Source organism: Perca flavescens, chromosome 2 (genome assembly GCF_004354835.1).
Source record: "Perca flavescens isolate YP-PL-M2 chromosome 2, PFLA_1.0, whole genome shotgun sequence".
NCBI classification, from domain to species: Eukaryota; Metazoa; Chordata; class Actinopteri; order Perciformes; family Percidae; genus Perca; species Perca flavescens.
Window position 1 is genome coordinate 40,443,131 of NC_041332.1, and position 26,755 is coordinate 40,469,885.

The 26,755-nt window shown below is 40.3% G+C and overlaps 1 protein-coding gene across 1 annotated transcript in view; it reads right to left on the reverse strand.

The window, feature by feature from the left end:
* The window catches only part of LOC114563115 (teneurin-3-like), a 100,928-nt gene that overhangs the window by 61,360 nt on the left and 12,813 nt on the right, over nucleotides 1-26,755 (reverse strand). Inside the window, exon 2 of the mRNA XM_028589918.1 lies at nucleotides 1,871-1,948. The gene's annotated coding sequence lies outside the window, so the exon portion shown is untranslated. The remainder of the gene's footprint in view (nucleotides 1-1,870; nucleotides 1,949-26,755) is intronic.

Sequence of the window (26,755 nt, forward strand, 5' to 3'; positions counted from 1 at the left end):
CTATTTTAATGTCCATAGCGCCATGGTTACCATTGCTAAGCCTCTGTCATGATTGACAAATCGGCATGTAGCCACGCTCCTAAAACATCCCCTGCTTTATCGTCTATTTTAAAATAAATGGGAACATAATTTACAAAATGAACATCATTCTGTATTGAAGAAGACTTGAAACAAGCGAATGAGGCCATAAACTCATAATGAACATGTTCACTGAGGTAATAAATCAAGTGAGAGTAGGGTCATTTTCCCATAGACTTCTATCCAAAGGGACATCTTTTTGGAGCTAGTGGAGCCCTGCTGGAAGTAAGATAGAATGCAGGTTTAAAGCACTTTAGCATTGGCTCCATTTTCAGACCTGGAAGTTGCTGCTTAAAAAGAGACCCAGTTCACGATCTTATTACTGCATGGTTTCTCCACTTCATGACGAGTCCACATAGTCCAAGCTATTGTAAGTTGTTGTAAGTGAGTGGCCTACATCTTGATATGGAAAATACACTCTTACTCTAAAATACATGGGCAATGGTTACATCAAATTCCCCATAAACGTGCCTCTGACAAGGGCTGTCAGTGCTGCCACTGTTTCCTCTCCTAAAAGGATATCACAAAGCCAGAAACTGAGTTGTCCAATACCAGTAAAATTCCACGATTCTCAATACCCAATTTGATACCACAGTAAAAAACAAAAACAAAATCCCAAATCTAAAAAAAGGTGTGAATGTATATAAGCTCAATCATATTCAAATACTCTCTGGATATGTAAGTTAAAGATGGGTGTGTGGAAAGCCACTACAACGGCTGCCAAACACTCCCTTTGTTGCAGTGGAATTTTCAGTAGATACTTTGTGAAATGATAACTTGCTGTTTAAATGTTGCTGTTTTATCTAATGTGCACGCTGACATACAGCAGGTGGTAAGAGTCTTTCACCACAGCTGTGACACAAGTTCAAAATGTCCAAATGGAAATAAATTATGATACACATGGAGAATTATAATAGCTTGTCATTGTACATGGACAGAGCACTCTGTCTGGCTTAGTTTGCCTCCTGAACACTATGATATAATGTTCAAAATATGTGTTTCCCTGCAGCCACACAGCAAATGAAATAATGGGATCTTGAGTTTAGTCACTTTAAAAAAAAATATGTGACAGCAATATATTCATGTCAAACAAAGCAGAGCAATAGTCGTTGATGCCCACAATTTGAATCTGTCAGAATTTACACAAATCATATTACATTCTTAGTACTGCCAATACGTGGAGCATTTGGCAACCAGCACTTTGAAAAGATTTCCTTTTAATGTAGGTTAACAACATCTACAACAATAGTCACCTTGGCATGTTATTTCACTACAATATAATGTCTGATAATCAGGCTCTGTTGAATGCTAAACCCCCTCCCCCTCCCTTCCCCTCTGACACACATACACTGCTGTCAGAGTCCTTCAGCGGAAACAGCTTTTTCTCAAGAGTTGCCTTCCAAAAACACTTGACAAGAACAGAAATTGGCAATTCATTCCTTGTTCATTTGTTTTCCTTTTTTTCTCCCTGATAATTTTTTATTGATCACAATCACTTGTTCCCTGCACGTGTTCAGATTGCAGAGCGGGTTTTTGTCTTTTTTTCCCCTCCAACTGCAAGAAGAATAGCCTAATCAAGGCAAATTGGTGCTAATCTTCTTGCTCTTTTACGGGAGATTTAGAGAGAGAAGCAAAAAGAACAATTGCAACAAAAGGGAACAGGATAGGCAGCGAAATATATTGAAGAGGGAATAACAGAGCCAGATCGACAATGCCAAGCAGTGATCCAGGGAGAAACACAAGAGACACAGATGGAGAGACAGTGAGAGGGTTAGAGACGAGTGCCACGTACCAACTTGTTGAGTGGTCTAGCAGTTGAATGGCACTGGTCTGCTGCCGAGTCCTGTCATTCCCTTCTGTGCGTCCAAAACTGAGGACAGAGAGACAAGAAAATGCCTTAAATCAGAAACAATAACTGACCATGCCCTAATGCAAGCATCAACCCTAAAACCTTCCTGTGTGCTTTTCTGTGTGCTTCAATGAAAGAGGGGATTGTTACTTTCATGCATTTCATGCAATCACAATAGCCTTGGGCGGCGCTAAGCACCGAGCAGAGCCACGGTGCCGCTGCAAAATAGCCTCGGGAAGGAACTTGTTTTAGTGGAACGTCTGTACGTTCAAAGGTTGTTTTAGTCGTGCAACAGAAAACGCAGATTGGACAGATAGTCTAGCTGCAGAGAGCTGAGGAACAGTTAACCATAGTTGGAGTTTAAAATTCCAACACAAAGAATGTGGAAGGAATCGGACATCCTAAAAGAGTGACATCCGGCGGAATTTCCAGGAGAACGAGAGCAATCCCGGAAGTGGAATGGCTACATATGTTGTTTCAATAAACTCCATTGTACAACTGATTGGTGTCTCTTGTCAGGAAATCTTCTGACAACTGGTTCACTGTTGTAATCCCAGTTCCCATGTCCAACCGATCTGAATCTACGCTGACCTGCCAACTTTTGACAAACACCTTCCAAGTCTTGAGTATTTGATTCAAAGATGTATCAGAGGGACAGTATGTTGTAATTGTAATGGAGGAAGACACATCACTGTGATGAACAGAAAGATGTAGTGGAGCAGGATTTCATTTAGTGATGTTTGACAGTAGCTGGACAGGAGAAAACAAATCTTATTGAATTCACATTTTTCTGTCTTGATACTCAACACTAACAATTACAGGAAGTGATACAAGCAGCCTCATCATGGGGAGTTGTGCATTTAGTGAATTTTATCCACAGTGTTACAGTGTTAGCAGAAGTCAGTGCACACAGAAAGCACTGCAGTATTGTATCATTGACACATTTGGAACAATAATTTAGTTTGCAAGAAAAATAAAGAAATAAATACTAAATAGAACTCATGTGGAGCTGTTCATCATTGAGCTTGCTCAAGGCAAACTCAATGAAACATGGCCTGTGTGTTTTGAAAAGTCTTTGAACCACTTTTCTTTGTCCCATTTCCTACAATGAAGGGATCAAATGATTATTTTTCCACACTGAGCTTATTTCTTTAAACGCCTAAAAATCAAATGGGTGAAGGACGAGGAAATGTGAAAACCAAAACAAGAAAAGGTGGCTGAAATGGGTCCTTGAAAGAAAAAGAAAAAACTATCCCTGCATTCAAAAAGTGTTCTGTGTCCAGTTTTGTCTTTGTTCGTCTTCACTAATAAATGTGTATAAATATTTTATATTTTCATGAATTTCTATGGTGTCTGAGTCTCGGAGCACTTGTATATGCCAAGGTTAAATACATATAAGTAGATGGAGCTTGTTTTCACCTCTAAACTTTGATGTGGCCTCACTGCAATTTTCCATTGGGCGAGTCTGTGCTGCGTTCAGGTTTTGTTCCGTCCTCTGCCACGCGCCATACCACACTGGAGCTGCCCGACTCGCAGATTATAATGTCCCTAAACGTACTTTACAGAACAATCACCTGTTTATTAGCTAATCATATCTACCTTTCACTCCTGCAATTAAACTCCATGTCTTTGTTCTGGCGTTGTCTTTATAAAAAAGATCTGTGATGTCTATTGTGTTTTTCCACCTCCAAAATGAATCCCTCGTCGGCCGTGGTGTTGTAGAGGAACATATTTGTGTGAAAATAGACCTTTAGTGGAGCGGAGAGCAGCATCACGCGTGCTTCTGGGACGCGGCGGGGCGCAGCTGGTGGAATATCAATCATTGACTTGAATGGCTGTGATTGCTCGCATCCGGAAGGCAGTGCAGATGCGCCCAGTGGAAAATAGGGGTTGGACTAACCGTGTTTCTCCACAGAAGGGTCAAATGGTGCTTTTGACACAGGGATTAGTGTAAACAAGAGAAAGAGAAGGACACGGGAGCTACAGACACAGCATCTAAGTGACAGAGATACTAATGTGTTTTGTTTTTCTTGAAGATGAAATTGAAAATCGAGGCAAAATGCTTGCATGTAAGAAAACACATGCACGCACGCACGCACGCACACACACACACACACACACACACACACACACACACACACACACACACACACACACACACCAGAGCCTGGAGAGGTCCAACTCTTCAATGTGACATTGAGCTAATCAGATTTGAGGGAGAAAAGTGTTGGATAAACAAATCGCTCTTTCCATCCCGAGCCCCCCCTCTCCTCCCAGTCTCTCCCACACTCTTTCACTAATCAGTAGAAGAGCTTTTAGAGTGCAGAGAGGGATTCATATTTACTCACTAATTCATGTCAACAGCCAAATCTACTCCATGGCGATGAATAAACAACTATTTACCCCCATAAACCAAAGCAAAATGATGGCGATCGCGGTCCGGTCACGTGACGCTAAATTTAGCCATCTTAATCCGGATCCTATGATTATGATGAAAAAGTAAACGAGATTTGGGTTTGTTTAAGTAACTGAGGAGAGGGACATTTGTAGCCTACTTATTTAGATGGATAGGACCAGTACACGTTTGTGTTAAATTCATCAGCCACAGTTCAAAGTTTTCTGCGCCTTGAAGCATTTTTTATTTCATCCATTAGAGTCTAATTTGAGTCTTTTGTGGGGTGACTGATACCTCTCCAGCCTCTAATCTTCTCAGATGGATTTAGATAAAACAGTTGATGATGATGATGATGATGATGATGATACTGTATAATCAATTGAATGATGTTTTATTCAGTTAAAGATCATTTTGAATGATTTTTACTATGATAATGTAGAAAAAACTGATTTAAAAATGTAAGATGGTCCACAGTCATTATAGGAGGGCTCAGATTGTAATATATATATATATATATTAGTGCTGTCAAACGATTAAAATATTTAATCGTGATTAATTGCATTAATGTCAGATTTAACTCGCAATTAATCGCAATTAATCGCATATTTTTATCTATTCTAAATGTCCCTTGATTTCTTTTTGTCCCATTATTTTTTCTCATTTTAATGCTCTTATCAACATGGAAAAGTGGATCAGCTTGCTTTGTGCTTTTGTCGCCTGGCTTTGACGTGGGAGGGCGGAGAATTGGCATCAGCTGTGTGCTTGGCCATCAAGTGGTATTTCAGACTGGACGTGCTGCGATGATAGCTCAGTTCACAACGAGAAAACACACACATCACTTTGCTCTTGTCAATGGAACCATTTGCCAACTTTTTAAAAGTAAAATTTCCATTCAGAATCTTAATGGCATCCATTTCGGCGTCTCGCGTTCGCCATCCACTCAAAACGTAACGTGACTCCTCTTTGGCCGGCTCGCAAGCCCAAACAAGTGTGTTGTTTTGTTACCGGTCTAGCTAGATCCATTGTGGTGTTGTAGTTTTTCTAACGTTACTAGTTGTTGCAACAGCATGTAAAAAAACTACAAAATTTGCTAGGCCAAAAAGAACGTTAATCTCGTGATAAAAAAGTTAACGCCGTTAATAATGCGTTTAACTGACAGCACTAATATATATATATATATATCCGGGCTTAAGGAAACACATTCACACCTACAGGGTTTCCAGTTCGCCAGGAGCTGACTTTGATCTGTTATACATCCAATGTTGAATCTAATCACAGTACTTTGCATAAGCATACACACATATATGTTGTGGTTATGGACATTTCAGTTGCCTGTTTGTTTATTTTTGTTCCCTGGTGTGTATTTCTCCTGTTTTGTGTACTCCTGTTGTGAATTTCTGTTTCTTGTTTTATTTTGATAGTCTGTTTTCTGTCGTGCTATGTCCAATTTACTTCCTGAGTTTTCCCGCCTTTGTTGATTGTCCTGCCCCGCCCTGATGTGTTTCACCAGTTGTCTCACCTGTCCCCCATTTGTTCGTTACCTTATGTATTTAGCCTCTGATTTCCCTTTGTCTCCTGTCAGATCATTGTTGTATCCGTGCCCTTGTGTTGCTTCCCTGTGCCCTGTGTCGTTTCCTGCGTGTGTCAGTTTACTCCTGCCTGTGTTTTGCCCGTCAGTTTGTTATTTTGTGAGTTTTCCAGTCTTGGTACTGCTGTTTTTTGTTACAATAAATTTCTGAGTCCAACCATCGCCTGCCTGCCTGCCTCTCTCTGCGTTTGGGTCCACATTCCCTGCTTCCTCATCACAATATAGTGCAATAAAAAAAAATAAACGGCATTTATTAAGGTGAACAAGATTTCAAGATTAACTTCCATTTTCCCCATGGGTAAACTTGTTTGGACTCTGTACTTATCGGTTAGTCGATTCACAGAAAAATTCAACAAATTTGAAAATTGATCAAGAAATATTGAAGTTTAATTTATCAGCATTGTATAACACAGATTGGCACAATGGAATACAGCTGTAGTCCCTTTATCCAACATATGAAATATATAATATGAATTTGTTTGTGTATTGAGAATCTTGGGGTTTTTGAGCTGTTGGTTAGACATCACTTGGGAAATTGTGAAACATCTTTCTCTGTTTTGTGACTTTCTCTGACAGAGATTATCACAACATGTAATCGAGATTCATTGATAATGAAAATGGCAGAGGGGAGCAGAGGAGGTCCACAGAGCCATTGGTTGGCTCTGTTGCAGTGTTAATGAGACACATGTCATCCTGTCACCTCTCCACCTCTTTAACATGACACAACACCTGCATCACCTTACAGCTCGCCCACACAGCAGCAAAAAAATAAAAGTCCATCTGTCTATTAATTAAGCTAACATTTTTGCAAACATGGACACAAAACTATCTAGCATTTCAGTGCTCCATGTCATTCATTTTGGAAAAGTCAACAATCATATATGGCTTCCATGTCCAGGTATCTATGTACCAAAGATACATATGGATGACCCATTTCTGTGCTCCCGTACTTTACTCTATAGCTAGCTATATACTGTATCGTTTGGTATAACGGCTGGAAGGCGTTAGCATAAAGAAAAGAAACTTCAACATCAAACCTCATGTGCAATTTGTTAATTTAATGGACTTAAGATAATGAAGAAACATTTCTACAAAAGAGTCTTGTATAAAAGTAACCCACTTTTGTGATTGTTAAGTATCATGAATTTCTGTTGCCCCATTTTACAAAATGTAGCCTTTATCACTTATTTGTTTAACGGTCAAATAGTTCAAACTAAAGTGTCTACATATACAACCAGAACACTTTCTGTTGCACCATTCTATAAAGGCAAGACTTAGCCTTTAACTGTCAAATACTGTCAAAACCAAGACAATGTCAGTTTATCCAACTCAGTTGTTTCTATGTTTATTTGCCTATACATCTCTCAGTCAGTAAATCCATTCATCTGTTTATCAGTGTTCTGTATCTCTCTTAGCTAGAGACTTTCTCACTCTGCCAATGAAGAAGGATAACATTCTGCTCGTAGGAGGGCTGGCTGAGCTGCGCTGTTCCTTTTCCATATTTATGACTGAGAGGTGTGCAAGGAATTGCTTCCACACCCCCCTCCCACTTTAGGTCTTCAACATCTTCCAACTATGTATCTATCCATCTGTCCATCCTTCCACAGTACCTGCTCATCTGTGGGTTTTTCCCTCTGTGCTGATAGGACATTTATGACAGTAGGTTTTTTCAGTTTCAAACAGCATCTCACCTTATCTTTCTGTGTGCATTACACGGTTTTCTCTTTATCTTTGGCTGACGCTAAGTGATCACTTCTGAGAGTTTTGTAGGAGCACGTTATTTCTTGCTTGTTTGGTTGTTTTGGCTTTTCTGGAAGTGCGTTAACTCCAGTTGTATGGGCGGCTGTGGTCAGGAGGAGGAATGGTCGTCTACCATTCAGAAGGAGGATGGTTCGATGGCCCCTACAGTCTCCATGTCGAAGTGTTCTTAGGCAAGGTGCTGAACCACAGAGTGCCCCCAGAGGCTAAATCGTCGTCAGACCAATAGTCCATGGGTTCCAACATTGAAAATGATCTAACTTTTTGAGCTATCAATTCTTTTCTCTTCAGTTTCTGAGTAATTTTGCAGTAGTGTACTTACAATGTGCTCAAAGTTATATTTTAAAACCTGTGTGTTATGGTTGTGTTGGTTTCTGTTTCCTGTTTTATTTTGGTAGTCTTGTTTTCTGTCTTGTCTGGTTTTACTTCCTGTCCTGTGTTTTCCCGCCTTTTTTGATTGTTCTACCCAGCCCTAATGTGTTTCACCTGTTTCCCTCTCCTCGTGTCAGCTGTCTTTCGTTACCTCATTACCCAGTGTATTTATTCTCTGTCTTTCCCTTGTCTGTTGTCAGGTCATTGTATTTACTGGGTATGGTTTTCTGTGTTGGAGTTTGTTTGTCAGCTACCCCTTTTGGTCTCGGTGTTCCTGTTATTTGGATTTTGTCTGTTCCTGCTTGTATTCTGCCTGCTGTATCAGGACACCTTTTGTTTGGTATGAACTGTGATTTATTATTAAATCTTCTAACAAACCTACACTACCTGCCAGTCTCTGCATTTGGGTCCAACTCATTCTCTGTAGCCATGACACTGTGTTTCAAATGTGATATACCTGGGGGAAAGTGACGTTTAAACAACCAAACACTTTTTGGGAGCGTTGATTTAATGAGAAGGCAATTCTCTGAAATTTTTTTTTGCCTTTTCTGAAGAAATACTGATATATGCACTACTTTGTAGCTTAAATGTGATAGGGACATTATAAGATTGTAGTATATATGAACATCTTGTTTAGAAAATACTGTAGCTTTATTCTAGAGAACAGTTGGTTATCTGGGATACTTTATATGCATATAAAGATGGTCATTAAAAAGTTTCTCTCCTGATTGGCTTGAGGGTTAATGACCAATCAAAAGAGAAGGAAAACAAACAAAAACACACCCTACACATAATCAAAGCTAGTGATGTCTAGGAAAAGCAAAGCACACTCTTTACATAATGACATGGTACGCTGAAACATTATCTTCTCAATCAAATACAACAGACAGTGCAGTTATAATCCTGCCATTTAACGCTTTGATGACTATCGTCTCTTATGAGATGTCAGCTGGCTAGCCTTTGCTGCATTCGGACTTGCACAGTATCTGAGATTCAAACAACATGCAACATGTGTGGGTATGAGTGGGACTGCACTAAATGCCCTGGAAGATACAGAATTTTAATTGAAGAAATACACCTAATGTAAGCATGCAACCCAGTCTCCCCGCAGTTCGTGAAATAGTCACGAAATTTGATCTGTTGATTCATGTACACGAACACGATTTTCCCATTATTTGTACAAAAAAAAATACAAATAAAAGCAACATAGAAATGCATGGAAAAAGTGGAAAAAGTCAGAAGTAAATAAACTGTTGTAAACTATGTTGCTAATGACGTGTTCAAGAGAGAAGAGAAAGAAGTGGAGGCAAACCACTAAAACTACAACCACTAGAAAAACTCTCCTGGGCCCATGTCCCATAAACACATCCCCAGCGCACTGCTTTGAAGTTTGATTTCAGAATATTTTTTTGAGTAAAGGTTTAGTGTCATTCCCTTAGAATCACTAAGCAAGGACTTCTTTTAAGATCTGCCATTTTGCACTAATCTTCTGAAGATAATGCACTAAAACAGTCTCCTCTGTCGCTGTCCGCCAGGGGAATGTCAGCATCCACTTCTTCTGTAGTTCTTCTGAGCGAATACTGTGCTCTGAATCAATAATTCCTCACAACAGCAATTCCACACAACACCTGATGTGTGATGTTAGCTGCTCCAAAGAATAAAGCATAGTGAACTGTAGGTGTGTACAGTTACATATTTGATAACCGATATCAGTTACAAATTCCAAACTGTCAAGAGTAAAATAAAGGCTACATTTTTAGATTGACACATTTATTTTTATAATACTGCACCAATATTTAGAGAGCCTTCACTATCCCCAGAATAAAGAATAAATAAAAAACGTTAACGTAACAGTGTCAATGTTCGGACACCATTCGGCTATAGGTCATTTCCGAAAAAATACAGTCTGATGCTGTTTCCCCATGTTCCCATGTATAAATGTACATGGACATTTAGTCTAATTAGTATACAAAAATGACTTTGATGAGCAATCATGATATCATGACTTCACGCAAACATACATGCCCACTTTCTTAAGCCAAGTGGCATGTTGTCTTTACGCATTTTGAGCTACCCGCATGTATGTCTACCCTGTATACAGCGGACATAAACATACATGCCATTTTCTAAAGCCAAGTGCCGTGTTATCTGCACGCATTTTGAGCGCCGTATACAGTGGACGGGTTGGGTTTAGGAAAACCCAATCCGACCAGCCTCCCTACACGGATTTTTGCCCTTTCATGCTACTCGCTATGGCGTAAATTCACACACAATTGCAAGGTAATGTAAGTCAAACGGCGTTGATAAACACGCTAAAAAACAAGTATGCGTCTTGATAACACGCCAATAATGGCATACGAATTGGCGTGTCATACATACGCCACTTCATGAGATCAGTCTGTGATGAGAGAAAGCAGTTAGAATGCTTTCGCAGACGCTCAGGTGGCAGCATAACTTTATATTACACTGCCGCCCCAGTGTGTGATTTCACATAGCATGCATTCCTGGAAGCATAACAGGTGCGACGTATAACACAACAACGTTGGTGTGTGTGAGCCGATCTGCATCGATTATCAACACTGCGAACCCAACCGGACCTACAACTTTATGTATTATAGTAGCGAAACTGTCAGCAGAGAGGACAGAGACTGACGGCCGCAGAGACTGTCCACATTGAAAAGTGGCCATTATTGTTTTCAATGTGATTGTCACATTTTTTCCTATCTTTTGTGCTCATTTTTAATTGTAGTGTTTTGGGACAATGAAGCATGGTGGTTCAGCACTTTGAAAAAAAATTGATTGATTGATTGCTGTTTAGAAAGGCTGCAAGTCTTTTACAATAAATGGAATAACTGTGGCATCATTCATCCTCTCCTCTATCCTCTATCCTCCCTCTGCCGCTGATGTGAAGATACTTTGAGTTTTGTCTGACAAAGTGTATTGTTTCAACATTGTTACAACATAACCTGAAGTCTTAACAATGTTTAAACTTTTCTCTGAGAGATGTAGAAATTGAAGGTGAAAGCCAGGCAGGTTGAGACAAAGCATTGAGAAATTAAGACTAAATGACATAAATGAACTACTGGAAAGCACTCAACATTACAGACTAATGACATATTACAGTAGATCTACTTTCAAATGGTCTGTGTCTAATTGACATATAGAACATTCTTGGTGAAGTCTTGCAATCTTGCCATTTCCCTCTCATTTCTGTGTGGCCAGTGGAGAACTACATCAGCGTTAAGAGTGTCTCCTCTTCCTCGGTCTCTCTCTCTTTGTCTCTCAGTCTTGTTCAAAGCTGCATCTCCTTGTGGGACGTTGATTATGATAATAGACAGGTGATTGTCACAAAAAAACTCTGCTGTAATTGTTCATCAGTGAGCAATAATTTTCGACTTGATTTCAAACGGCTGTTGTGTGTGTGTGTGTGTGTGTGTGTGTGTGTGTGTGTGTGTGTGTGTGTGTGTGTGTTTTTGTGCATGTGTGCTCCTCAAACACACTGAGATAAGTAGTGAAAGAATGAGGCAGGACATGGGTTGAAATTTTAACAAGTCTAACAGATTAAAATCGTTAATGTCATTATAGAGATACAGACAGACAAAATAAATGGAAGTAGGAACAGTGTAATATAAATAAAAAAATGTTGGCAGTTAATCTTTATTCTTTGTCATAGTAGCTGTGTGGCGTTCTGCGCCTCTAATAAGATAAAGAAAATCCTGATCTTAAGTTGTATATACTGCCTAATAGACAGCAGGAGCCGGTGTTAATACCACTAACGTCACTGCTACAGGCCTAAGTCTTAACAGTTACATGGAACTTATTCATTAAACATGCTAAGACCTAGATCTTTAATATAGCTTAAATGAACGTGGGGTATCAACTTTTTGATGACCCTGGGATAACGTTAGTGATAATACAGTCAGATGGAAACATCCAAGATTAGCTAACGGTTAACGGAGACTGGAGACTCAATCAGGTAGCTAACGTTAACAAAAGATGTTGGGAAACGACACCTCTGGCCGTTCTGTTGGGTCGTTTGTCCAGTCACTTATAATGGAAGGGACTGATGGATCTTTCTCTGTCAAGCAGCAGAGGTGCAGTCCATACTGGGTTAATGCTATGCTATGCGGTCAGGGGGGAAGGATTGTTTTCCCGATTCACCACAAGCCACGCCTACATCTATGACGAGTCACCGACTAAGGCCTAGTCCACACGGACACGGGTATTTTTATAACCAGAGTTTTTTCTCCTCCGTTTTAAAAAAAAAAAAACTCGTCCACACATGCTTGGTTTAAAATAAATCTCCGTCCACATGAAAACGCAAAAACACGCTGTCAAGCGCTGTCAAGAGCATGCCACACCAGCAGGCGGCGATATAACTCAAATCGTAAAGTCACCTTGGCCAATCAGAAGCATAGAAAAAAGTTACATCCTACTCATCCGCCATTGCAAAGAATCGTCAACAAACATCAACGAAGCAGTTAGCGGCGCACAATATGACGTCAAACACAGCGGATAACGGCGCACACTCTGACGTCGCAAGGCAAAAAACCCGGTTATACTGTCCACACGACAACACTGTAACCGGCGGTTCTGAAAATGCTCACCCTGGCCGGAGTTTTCAAAAATGTTCGGTTACAGTGCCCTGTAACTGCGTTTTCGTGTGGACGGAAGGCCGAACCGCATAAAAAAAGTCCCGGTTATAAAAATACCCGTGTTCGTGTGGACATGGCCTGAGTGTATTGCTCAAACATTCCAACCCGCGGACTTAAGACCGTTTTACAGTTGTGCGCAAACTCCACGCCGTAGCCACGCCGTCACTCCTATGGCGTTGTGACCCTTTCGGAGTTCTGCGTTGGGGTTGAACGTGTTTCTTTGCATGGCGGTGCATTTCACGCCTCAGGCCGGCGTGTGTGTGTGTGTGTGTGTGTGTGTGGCGGTGATAGAGCGAGGGAGAAAGTGAGAGAGTGACGGCAATTGTCTTCGGAGCAAGTTGAGACTCTAGAGGCATAGTGAGAGAAACAAAGTGTCTCCCCTGTTCTTTCTGACCACGGTGGGAAATGTGTAGCAGGAAAAGTGAACCCTCTCCTTGATTTCATGTTGTTTATGGAGAAGGGGAACCCGGAAATGAGTCGGGGGAAATGCAACGCTACCAAGTCACGGCCGAGCGACGTGCGTGGCCGCGACGTGTAGTTACATTTTTCGAGAGGTGCACGTTGGGCTACGGCATAGGGTCCGGCGTAGACGCAGAGTGGGTTGTGGGGGTCTGCGGGGGTCTGCCGTCGATTCTATGCACGACTATAAAATGGCCTTTAGGGTCATCCCCCTGTCTCTCTGCCATTTTCTGTCTTCAGCTGTCCGATCCAATAAAGGCAAAAAAGCCCAAAAAATTATCTCTAACAACAAAAAAAATGCACATAATATTGCTACAGCTGCTCTGACTAACCATGAACATCCTAGTGTTTGTCTACTTGCTGCTTACATTTAATTACATTTTTTTCATTTAGTTGCCTTGGTTACCATGTTCACACACACACACACACACACACAAAGCAACAGCTGCGGATGACCTCACATGACCCTTAAGGTTGTCATGGCAGTGTCAGTCTTGTTACCACGACACACCACACTGTTCCATTACCGAGCAACATTATTTATTTATTTATGAAACCTTCCCTTTACGGTTCTTACTTTGGGTGTGAGAGTTTTGGTCTCTCAACATGACGGCAAGAATGTGGATATTTTTTGATATTTGTGTGTGTGTCCATGTGTGTGTCCATGTGTGTCCGTGTCTGTTAGATGCATATGGCTGTGTACCTGCATGCAAAGGCTTGCAGCATTTTAAAAAGCCCAAGCCAGGCTGAGATTTGTATGGGGTGGATTTCTAGAGAGGTGGGTAGATAGGTAGGGAGAGAGGCAGGCGAGTAGTGGGATGAAGCTTTATGCACTTCAGAGCATTAGTCTGATCGGGACAGCTTACTCTGGGCAATACTATTAGTGTTAAGAAGTTAGAACCTTAACAAGTAATCATTGCTGGAATGTTTTCATGTAAGAATTCATGTGAGTCAAGCTGGTTGTTCAGCTTTGATGGTCACAGATATTTCTGAGAGAGACATTCACTGTTCACTGGTTGTCAAAGGAAAGTCCAGAAAGGCTTTCCCACCATGACAAGAATAGAGCTCTGTGAGAAATAAAAATAAATAAATTTTGATTCATGGGACACATTTTGACCTCAGAAGAGGTGGAGGTGTAACAACCAGTAGGGTTGGGCATCGTTTTGATTTGAACAGTTCTGATTCCAATTCTTCCTTTTAATTCTGGTTCTTATTGATTTTCGATTGCGATTATTTAACGGGTGAAGTAGACACGCGTCACATGCTTATTTCACGGTAAGTGGAAAAATTTATTTTTATTCAATGGTGATTTACAGTTTTACTGTGCTCATGGCTGCAACACAACTAGCACAACAAACTTTGTTACTTGTTACATTTGGAACCGTTGATCGGATTTCAAACCACATTTTCCAAACGGTTCCAAGTTGGAACCGGTTCTCGATGCCCAATCCTAAATGCCAGTGGCATTCCACGATTCACTTTGTTTTTGTTTTGTCAACTTTCGGTCACTGTTTTGGCATGGAGTGGAGGGCTTCGAGGGGAAGGAGGGGATCCCAGCCCGCTGCCAAGCCTGCCATCACCATGCAATTGTAATGTCTCCCATGAGTTCACCTGGAACTCCCAAACAGATCTGACTTTTTCAGTCCTTATACTAGGGCTGTGCGATATGGACAAAATCAAATATCATAATATTTTTGACCAAATACCTCTATCGATACCGCAACGATATTGTAGTGTTGACTATTGGTGCTTTAACAAAAATATTTACACAATGAGATTTTTGATAAATAATCACCAGTAATGTGGATATAATGACTAAGTGGGTAAAGGCAAATAATAGAACAGTTACAACAGTCTGGTAAGGTCAGAAAATGACATCACGTTACTGTAATGCAGCCTTTAAAACCAGGAAAAGACATCACATGCCATATTACGATATCCAAAATCTAAGACGATATCTAGTCTCATATCACGATATCGATATAATATCGATATATTGCCCAGCTCTACCTTATACCATAGACCGTATATAAAGATGGACGGCTTGACAATGGTCCCACGATAATTCCTATGGCCACTAGATGTCGGTACCTAAGAACTAACATTAATATGAGTCGTTTTAAGCTTCTTGCACAATCAACCTATCCAGCCGTTTTCTGGGTGAGGACGGTCTGAAATGTGACCTGGCCTACCTGGGATATTATATTCTGTGCATGTGTGCCTGTTGGAGAGTCTGTGTGTGATAACCTTGTGTGTGTTTGCTCCCTGTCACTATCTTAGGCGCCTGCAGTCTGAAGGAAAGCATCTGGTTTCAGCATCTGGACAGACACACACACACACACACACACACACACACACACACACACACACACACACACAGACACACACGCGGACACACGGATTGGAAGTGTGTTTGATAGAGTCAGTGAGCGGACACCAAGAAGGTTATCTGTGATCAGAGCCTGCAGTCATGGCACACACACACATACACACACACACACACACACACACACACACACACACACACACACACACACACACACACACACAAACATGTCTCACTTTGTTTCTCTCTGTCCTTTTTTACACATACAGGGCATGATAAAGCAGTAGATATGTACTGTAGCATCAGCAAATCAGCAACCTCCAGCAGCCTGATAACCCAGACAGATGTTGTCACTGTCTTCCCTGACTTCCATTCTGTTACATGGGCTAAGAGTTATCTATGTGATGATTCACACTGTGTCACTTAAAGGGACACTGGTTTTTGCTACGAACAACGTTTCGGAATTCAAAATGAAAAATGGCATTTGAGGGGAGGGGGCAAGTAGAGTCTGGTTTCTCCCTTTTTATAAAAAGATAGTAACTTTGCAATACATTCAGTGGAGGATACCAAAATACAAACGTTTGCACACCGACCAACTGATTCATCTATTGGTATTCATCACAGATAAAAATACAATTCATTTCACTTTGATTTGTCCAAAAACTAAAGTGATTTCCACGTAACCTGCATTACGGGACAGTGGTCAGACCTAAATGCAGTTCTTGAGTATAACGTTTAAATCTGTGGCATCAAGTTTAAAGTGTCAGAAGCGTAGAATTAGCATCTGTCGCATTGGAAATTAACGGCCGGCATTAAGAGGGCATCGAGTGGTGAAATAAATATATTTTCTTCACACAAGGCAGGAATTAAAACAAGACATGACACATGATAAGAAACTACAAAATACAACAGGAAATGAGACAAAACCCAGGATCATGACAGTCACACAAAAACAGACATACGCATATATTAGTCAGCGTTGTCTATAGCCAATCTAGCCTGAAATGTGGTTTGAATTGGAAAAAAATCAGTTAACAGTTTTAGTGTTTTCATATCTGTCAGAAATGGTTGTCATTTCTTATAAAATGTACCTGTAGAGCCACCGAGTGTATACTTTATTTTCTCCATGTGTAAAGTTCTACAGCCCACTGGACATGTGTGGGAGAAGCCTTTTGCTTCCACTTCACAAGTATGAGGCTTAGAGCATTAAGGAAGCAGAGCAACAGAATTTGAGTAATGTCTGGAAAGAAATGTGTCCTCTGGTACTAAGCCAAAAATTGGAATCAGAGGAGAAGGAGTAAGTTTTGCTCCAAAAACCTGAACATCGTATCAAATATAGATGTCCAATAGTTAGGAAGATTTGGGCAATTCTCAAAAGTATTATTGAGATTATACTCATAAAATGATCTGTTACATAAGGGGTCTTGGATAAATCTTGGCCAACATTTCCTTGGAAAGATGAAGGGGGTGTAGGACCTTGAATTGTAGGCCCATGTCGAGCACAAATTGAGGAAGAATGTACTCTTTGAAGGATGGACTGCCAATTGTGATCTGTTATTTTAGATGCCAAATCATCTTCCCACTGGTATCTAATAGCGGAAAGAGAATGGAGAATGCAAAGTTGATAATATAATTGATACAGTATATCACTTTGATCGGTCCTCTGTTGTGCACGTTTATTGAGAATCCTATCTAAAGTTGTTTTAGCTGGTACATTGCAGAACTGGTTATATCTGCTACGCATGGAATTTCAAATTTGTAAATAACAGAATAAATGTGTCTGTGCGTGTTACATTTTTAAGTCAACTGAGTAAATGAGGCAAATATAGGTCCCTAAATTATGCTTTTATGATCTGGAAAAGTAATCACACATATAGTTTTATAGAGGGTGGGAACATGTGATTTGAATAAATTGGTTTTAAAGTTTTAGATTTATTTCAATATACTTTTTCACTAAATATTGAAGGTTTGGCATCTAAGCGTATCAGTTTAGATTAGAGCGTGTGATCCGTTGAACTGTATTGGCAAAACAATTCAAGCATGTTGTAAGCATGTTGCTTGTGGTACTTCACTGGCTTAGTCTCAATTGTTTTTGTGAGTAACCAACTTGAGTACTCTAGCTATATCATTCAATGTGAGAACACAAATGTTGAAATGACATAAAATGCCCCTCTCTTGTAGCTGTGATAAATTAGCCTGAAGCTAATGCATAGCTACCTGTCTTCATCTTTCAAATACATCTCCAATATTTACCCGGGGTTTGTTACGTCTCTGGTCACGCAACTGTTAGAAACATGCCGTTTTTTTAGGTTGGGTAGAATCTATCTCCGTTGATCCTGTTTGTTTGTTTGCTGCTTCCATGGCTGTACTACCGTTACAGCTGTAGCCCGCTGGGTTGACGTTTTTACAGGTATATCTGGCAACCCGGCCTGGCTGTCAAACTGGGCCGTTGATAACAACACATAGGCCAAAACATAAGCAGAAATTTTGTTACGGAACGGAAATTCCAAAAGGAGAAAATACTGGCATTGGCATTGTTGTCAGAAAAGATAGTATTTCAACTTAGCATGTTTTTTACTTAAGGGAGAATTCCAGTCGATTTCAACATGTAGCTCTGTTGTTTGTAAATTAGGAGTGCTGTCAGTAGCGAGAAAAACGAAAACAATCGGTGCTGCCTACACCGAGTTATCCTCCTGCTAGATTTTGCACATAAGGGGTTTAAACAGGGCTTAAACAGGGCAAGTTTTAAACGTGTTTTTAGCCTCTATACATGTTCAAAATGCCATTACTAGTGCTTAGCAATGTGCAGTTATTCCTTCCAAGGGAACACAGTGAATTTGACTGCAGTAGATGTGACAGGCATACAAATTGTGTTAATCCATACCTCTGTTTATTTCCTGTTTTCCTGACACCACACTGGAGTGAGCAGAGCTGCAGTTCAAGAGTTCAACAGCTATCGTGCATGTGCATAGGTAACCTAGCAACGGTGGAGACTCACAGTCAGCTGAGGGAGAGACGAAGACGGAGCTTTGGGATTGTGTCAGTGGTTTTAGATTATCAGCTCAGATGGATAGTTCATCCCAATCCGATGTGGAGCACACAGAGGAGTTTTTGGAGTTTGATGGTTGGGGTTATCTTTATTTTTTTTTTTCAAGAATTCACCAACACCGCAAAACCTTTCTTCACAGGAAAAAAAAAAAGTGAGAGTATTACTTTAGCCTTGGAAAGTATAAATTATAAAGATGTTACCTCCAATTTGTCTGCCGCTGGTCTTTTCGCTTTTGGAATGGCATTTGCCTTCAGATACCGGGACTTGGCGCTCTTTTTGGTGAAGTCAAAAATAAACAAAGGTATGGATTAACAAAACTTTTATGCCTTTCTGTCACCTCAACTGCAGTCAAATTCGCTGTGTTCCCTCGGAAGGAATAACTGCACATGGCTAAGCACTTGTAATGGCATTTCGAACATTTGTAGAGGCTAAAAACACATTTAAAACTTGCCCTGTTTAAGCCCTGTTTAAACCCCTTGGGTGCAAAATCTAGCTGGAGGATAACTCGGTGTTGGCAGCACCGATTGCTTTCGTTTTTCTCGCTACTGACAGCACTCCTAATTTACAAACAACAGAGCTACGTGTTGAAATCGACCGGACTTCTCCTTTAATATCTGATGACGCATTGGACCTTTAACCTTTCTTTATTTAGGGAAGTTTCAGTGAGAAGAAGCCTCTGTTTTTGCCCAAGGCCAAGAGTTGCAGAACAAGTCTTATTATGGCATTGATGAAGAAACACAAAAAAATATGAAGTGAAATGCAAGTCAGTCAGAGCCGAAGGGGCTTTTTCAAGAGGGGGGCTCAAACAGACAGGCGCTTTCAAACAAAGGGTACATACAGGTATATTCAGACAGTTTAAAAAAAAAAGGTTCAGTATGAATAGCACAATATGGGACCTTTAATTATTTTGTCTGGATTTGATGTTATATTAGATCAGTGATTAGTCAGGACCTTCCCGCCACCTCCTGACAGCACACAATGATGGCATGATATTTATGACAGTGTGCTTAAGTTCACAATTAGTTCAGCACCGTGATCAAAACCCAACATTCCCTCTACTTACTGTGCACATGACTGATGCAGTTTTAAAGTAGCTTTATGTGTGTAAGGTAATTGTGTATACGTAAGAATGGGCAGATGAATGGATGCGTATCTGTGTGTGTCCCTCCCTGCAGGAAACCGCAGGGACCAATGACAGGCCCTCGTGGAGCAATTTGTGTGTGCTTATAAGTAGCCTACATGTCACTTGACCGACTAAAAAAGATCTCTTCCTGTATAGGCTTCACCACTCTTCTTCCCAGAGGCAGCACACTGCAATCTATACAGGCTACAGCAGTGGCCAGTAAGGATTAGCTATCGTCTTTTATTTGGACCATTTATAAAAACCATCTGCATCCACTTTACTTGAGCATCTGACAATGACTATTGAAAGGGTAAAGTGAGCATAAATCGTCTGTAAAACAGCTGGCGGACCATTCCTATGGCAGATGAAATGATCAAAACACCCTTACACTCTGCTCAAAAAAAACAAAGAAATGTACATAGTTCACATAACTTATGGAGTGTTAAGGAATATGTAGTTCATGTTTATAAGTTTAGAAATCTTTTGGATCAATATGTTTTGTGTTTTTATTTAGTAAAATTGGATGAAAACACATCAGATTTTTTATTTTATTTTATTTATGACACAATTTGAATACTTTTATTCATTATTACGGTTTATTGACTTACAGAACCTTTTAGCTTAGGTTGTACAGATTTTAGGGATAAGAAGAATTTGAAGATCCAATAAATTACATCACAATAAGCAAAGATACCAATGTAGGCACTGGCGGACCAATTCTATTGCAGAGTTCAAAGGGTTACTAGCATTCCTAAAAACACTATCCTCTAACGGTGTAGACACATAGCCGACGGCCGAATGTTGACAGAAAGCCCCGTCGATATGATCAGTCACGTCCACGAGGTCCAAAAACTGCCACAGAACAGACCAAAAAGACGAGAGGAGCCGAGACGTAATACATCTCTATAACAGCAGGCGGCGCTAATCTGTAATGTCGCCCAAGAAATGAAAACCGGCAAATGATTGGACGAACGCGTCACATGGGTTTGTTTTCTCCGGAAATTCAGACCTGGACTGTCATGGCGGCCGTTCAGAATACGATCTCATATTGTACTAAAATAGTTCACTGAAACGTGTTTCTGAAAACATTTTAAGCAAGAAATAGGCCATGCAGTTCCTGAATCTGTCTTCATTTCAGATCAACAAAGGTCAGTTTATAAGATTTTCATCAGATTTTGAGAGACTGTAGTCACCTCATTCCGCTCGTCATTTCCGGGTGAGTCCCGACGGCCCTGCCGCCGACCGAACATGTCAGGTCGGCCAAAATGACCGACTGACGACGGCACAGGACACACTGAACAGATTTGAGTCAGACTGTCCCACGGCCGATTATCGGCCTGATGTGTCCCGGCCCTAAGATGTTTCCTCATAAATGTACGAATGACTTTATAATCTCAGAGAATATACGTTTTTTTCTCTTAAATTGTTGAGTTTGTTCTCGTAAATTTACCAATTTAATCTTAGACATTCTTAGTGATTTTCTTTTTATATATTATTGAATATATATCCATCCATGGAAACCAAAGGAGTGCTGTAGCTATGCTTAGTTAGACTAAAACTCTACAATGTTGCTGCTGACAGACCCCAGTCCAAGCTGTCATGTACATGTACAACAACATAGTGATCCCATTGGGATTTGATAGATATGGGCCCCTGATGGCCTGTAACAATAAAAACACTAACACTACTAATATTCTTCCACAAAAAAAAACAACATGCCAAATGGAAAACCACAAGACACTAACCCTTTGCATAGAATGCCAAATTGGCATACTATTAGTGTCCAACAAAGATATCATTGCGTCGATGCAACCCTAACCCAAACACAGATCTGTGTTTGTACTGGTGCGCTAAAGCAGCACTGCAGGTGAATTCACACCAAAATGTTTTTCTGCCTTATCTCTGGCTCAACATTTGGCGTGCTGCTGCCTCTTGTGGAGCTTTTATAAATACAGAGTGTATACAAATGCACAGAGAGAACCAAACATAGATTTGATCATTTGTTAGTATATTGTGGTATAAATACATCAGGGATGAGGGGACTGGTGCAGAGAGAGATGGAGTGATAGACAGATGGAACTAAAGTAACATATTGTGACAAGTCAATTCCACCTGCTCGCTGGGGAACAATGAAGCAAAAAACCTCTCTTTGTAACAGTGTGTTTAGACACACACAAACACTCAGTGGTGCCAAAACCAAAACATGTATGAGAGGAGAACTGTAGTGGACGAGGAATGTGATAGGAAGCAAAATAATCGACACGTAAAATTGAAGAGAATCTGACATGAGGAGGACAGGAGATGTCTCTGTATTGGGTCTAAAAGTGTGTGTGTGTGTGTGTGTGTGTGTGTGTGTGTTTGTGTGTATCACTCCCTCCAGGAAATAGACGACACCATGGTTTTGGTTACTGATGGATTTATTGTACTTTTCATCCCTTTCTCCGCCATCACGTACAGTCATTGGCTATTCACCGTCAATGAAATCCACCGTCAAACTGCAGTATGACAATATAAAAGATAAACACGTTAACATACGCTATAAAGAGGTATATACAAATATACTCTGGAAATACGAACGTAATACACATGCCTCGCTGGCTGCATATAACCAAGAGGGAATGAGTTCACTTGCAAATACCCGGTTCAAAAAACAAAAATGAAAAACATCTTCTTTTTTCTCTGTTCAAAACATGAGTAACTCTTTTCATCACACACGGCAAAAAAAACATCTCACTCCATGTGTGTTTTTCCTATTGCACCTTAAAAGGTGTCCGTGTGCAACGCAAAATGTACTTTAGTTCCTAATTAACATCAATACTGAGTATTCATGAATGATTAAATAAATTTAGCAAACATGTTACATAATAACAGAAATGCTATGTATGGCAGTTATAGTGTGTGTGTGTGCGCTTTTGTGTGACAATAACTCATTGGGGTGGGTGGCGAGTGGATAAGTTAAAGTGGGCATTTACGCTTTTCCGTATTTTCTGTCATATCTACAATGTTATAATAAAAAAAAAACATTCAAATAATGACTGTTCTGAACGCTCCGGTTTAAACAGTATTTTCTACTCTCGGCTAAGTGTTACGCAACTCTAAGCCGGCCTTCTATGATTGGTCATCTGCTCCAGGTAGGCAGGACTGGAGTGTTTTTTTTTTTTTTACCTACTGCAGTGTTAACATTGTCCCATGTAGCTACATGCTAACGGCTGTAAAATATGTCATCTTGGCTGCCAGTGTGGTTAAATTCTCCCCAATTACGGATCACATTACTCCTAAACATTTCCGCTTATGTAGTATTTGGTTTAAAAGCCTTTATCTGTGATATTTTCTATTAGTGTCCATTGCTAACTATAGTAGCTACATGCTAACGGCAGTAAAAGATGTCATCTTGGCTGCCAATTTCTTAAATTCTCCCTAATTTCGGGTTGCATTACTGCTGAAGCATGTCAGATTGGGTAGTGTTTGGTTCAGAAGCCTTTATCTGCGAATTTTTGACGGTAGAAAGTGCTGCTTTTTTGGGAGGGGGGGCTTAAAGAGACAGGCGCTCCTACAGAGCTTCTCATACAGAGGGTAAATACAGGTGCAGCAGCCATGGGCAGTATGAGAAAAGTAAAGTTAAAAATGTTCTAGTACAAACACAAAGACAAGTATTATCCTGAAAATACTATATAATATTTGCCCTTTAACCATACAAGCGGCTTCGTATGGCATGAGAGCTGATCCGTGTATCAGTACTACATATCAATGTTTTCAAATTTTCAAACATGTTGAATATATATATATATATATGTATGTTTCTGCTTTATAAATTCAGCAGCGGCGAACCACCATAACAAAATTGTTGCCGCCGCTCCTTCAGCTGTTTATGAAAAGACAAAGTTTTTTTAATTACGGGGGGAGCGACGGGAACAGTGACAGAACGTCATCACTCGCGAAGTCATAGCAACCGAGTACAGCAGTTTCTCAGGCAGAGTGACAAACGGCGATGGAAGCCTCGATATGAAAAACGCACTCACGTGGGTCCCGTGAGATACGACTGCTACAGTATATTGGAAAATAGCATTGTGGACACTGAATTTGATGATTCTACTGTTTATCAGACCCTAGATGAGACAAGAAGCTAACGTTAGCGAACGCTGCAGTCCATCTGGCTCTGACTACCCGCTGCAGGAGAAGCTGTATTCCCTCACGCTGTATTAACGTTACTGTTTAAACATTTTCCAGGTTAGTGGGCATGCATACCGCTCAAAACCAACATGAAAAAGCGTAGCAATGTTCCCTCAGCATTTTGTTTTGTAACTAAACGGTGTGTTAAATGAGCGGTGACGTTAAATCACCTCTTTCACGTAACGGCATCCCAGGGTACCGTCTATTTGCTGGATTTTTCCTTTCCTAACGTTGACTAACTAAAACTGATTATATTCTGATCTAAGAACTCTTTCTGTGAGTAAGGACAGAGAAGGGACACTCACATTATATCCTGCCATGTAATGTAATACTTGATGCTTATTGAGAAAGCATCAAGTGAGGTAAGGTTACTTTTTGACAACTTTTTAGAGCCATTCATTCACCCATCACTAGGAGCAACCAAACCATTACACATGCTAATTATCAATATGTTTTCATCTATCAGACATTCAAAAACACAAAGAGACAGTCACACATATGGTTCGTATTTTTGTATTATGGACATTCATAAATAAGACATCTGCACTGTGACAATGCACTACGCTGCTGGAATGTTTCACTAACCAAGGTAATCAGGAACCATTATCATTAACCACATACAAACTGTATTTAGGATCAATGCACACATGCTGTATGCTGCTGGATAATAACATGATACCTGTTGAGTAACCATGGTAACAGCCACTACTCATGTTCCTTCACTGCAATCATATCTTGATTGCAATTGAAACATTTAATTTTCTCTAGCTAAAGGTGCAATATGTAATACCAACAGCTAGCGTTTAAAATGGTTGCTGCAGTCCAAAATCAAAAAACGGGAGAGTCATCTCCCCAAGTCCCTCCTCCCCAGACTCGAAGTTCAAGGGGGTTGCCAGCTTGAGAACGTAGCGTCAAACAATGTCAATATTAGCTTAGTCTAGTCCACACAGCATTCCGGGATGGGAGAGAAACATGCTCTTGTTTATTGGCATTTCTTTAAACCAATCCCAAACGAGGTTAACTGCACCTCAGATCTCTGCAGGGTAAATCCAGACAGCTAGCTAGACTATCTGTCCAATCTGAGTTTTCTGTTGCACGACTAAAACAACCTTTGAACGTACACATTTTCACCAAAACAAGTTCCTTCGCGAGGCTATTTTGCAGAGGCACCGTTGCTCCGTCCAGAGCTTGGCGCCGCCCAAGACGATTGTGATTGGTTTAAAGAAATGCCAATAAACCAGAGCACGTTTTTCTCCCATTCCGGAATGTTCCGTGTTACAGCACTGTGGACATAGGTCTGGCAATGCGAGACTAGCATGTGTTAGTATGGTGGTGTTATCCAGCACTTGTCGGGATCACGTCATCGGCTGTGCATCAGTTTTTTTGTGAGTAACTAACTGAAGTACGCTATAAAATTTAATGTGAGTACACAAATGTTGAAATGACTGACAATGCCCACTAGCAACATTACTCATAATAAATTAATGTAAAGCTCAATGCTTACCTGTTCAGGGGTAAATTAGCCAAATCGTCGTCCTTTTGGGCTCTAAACTGTCTCCATTATTCAAATATATTACCACATCTCTGGTCATGCAACGAAAGATGCCAAGTTTTTTTTAGGTCAGGTAGAATTAATCTATCTCTGTTAATCCAGTTTGTTTGGTTGCTTCTACCATGGCTGCCGTACGTTGTTTTTGCGTTTTTTGCGTTTCATATCCGGCAACTGTGGTGTCAAAATGGGCAGTTGACAACAGACAGACAACACACAGGCCAAAACAAAAACAGACATTCCATTGTTGTCAGAAAAGATAGTATTTCCACTTTCAACAGCGTATTTCCTTAAAAGTCTCATGGAATAAAAATGTCACTTTATGAGTTTTTTTAACATTAATATGAGTTCCCCCAGCCTGCCTATGGTCCCCTAGTGGCTAGAAATGGTGATAGGTGTAAACTGAGCCCTGGGTATCCTGCTCTGCCTTTGAGAAAATGAAAGCTCAAAAGGGGCCGATCTGGAATCTTCTCCTTATGACTAACTCCCCATTCTCTGCTTTGCCCGCCCAGAGGATTTGACCCACCCATGAGAGAGAGACATCATGGCTTTCAAACGAGCAAAATGGCAGTTGGTCGAGGCCACACCCCCACCCTCCACCTTGCCCCCCCTCTCTCCTCCTCAATAGCTACTGACACAGAAATGGCACATCCTAAGGAAAGCTCATTGTGGGACTGGCTCTAGTGGCTGTAGTTCTGCACCAAGGCTGAATTTCAGGAAAGAGACTTCAGATACAGTATTAGGGGACCACTAAGGCCTATATAAAAGAGACTTCAGATACAGTATTAGGGGACCACTAAGGCCTATATAAAAGAGACTTCAGATACAGTATTAGGGGACCACTAAGGCCTATATAAAAGAGACTTCAGATACATTATTAGGGGACCACTAAGGCCTATATAAAAACATCCAAAGAGCACCATGTCATGGGACCTTTAATATCTGATGACATATTGTGGTCATTGTTTGATTTAATACAGTAAGTATATTACATATGGACCTTTTTAAAGTTTTCTTAAGAAAAAATGTGAAATATCAGAACAAGTAATTTGGTAAGAAGAAGCTTTTGTATTTAAAAGTAAAACATAACAAAAAAACATTAACAGTATAAAGTAACAATATATTAAAATAAAAATAACAAAAGAAGATGCAGCTAAATATACAATAAAATAACTATGCCTTTGTTTTGTTTTTTACCTTCAAAGCAGGGAAATGTACATACTGTACACTCCGCCCTGAAGGCAGAACAAGCTGACTGTCCTACCAATAAAATGATAGATTTTATTGTTTTTACCTGCTGTTTCCTATTAGGTGTCATCGGTAAGTTTGTACGTTAAATATCTACAGTGACTAATTCATTTTCCCTCATCAGATGAGGGATGTA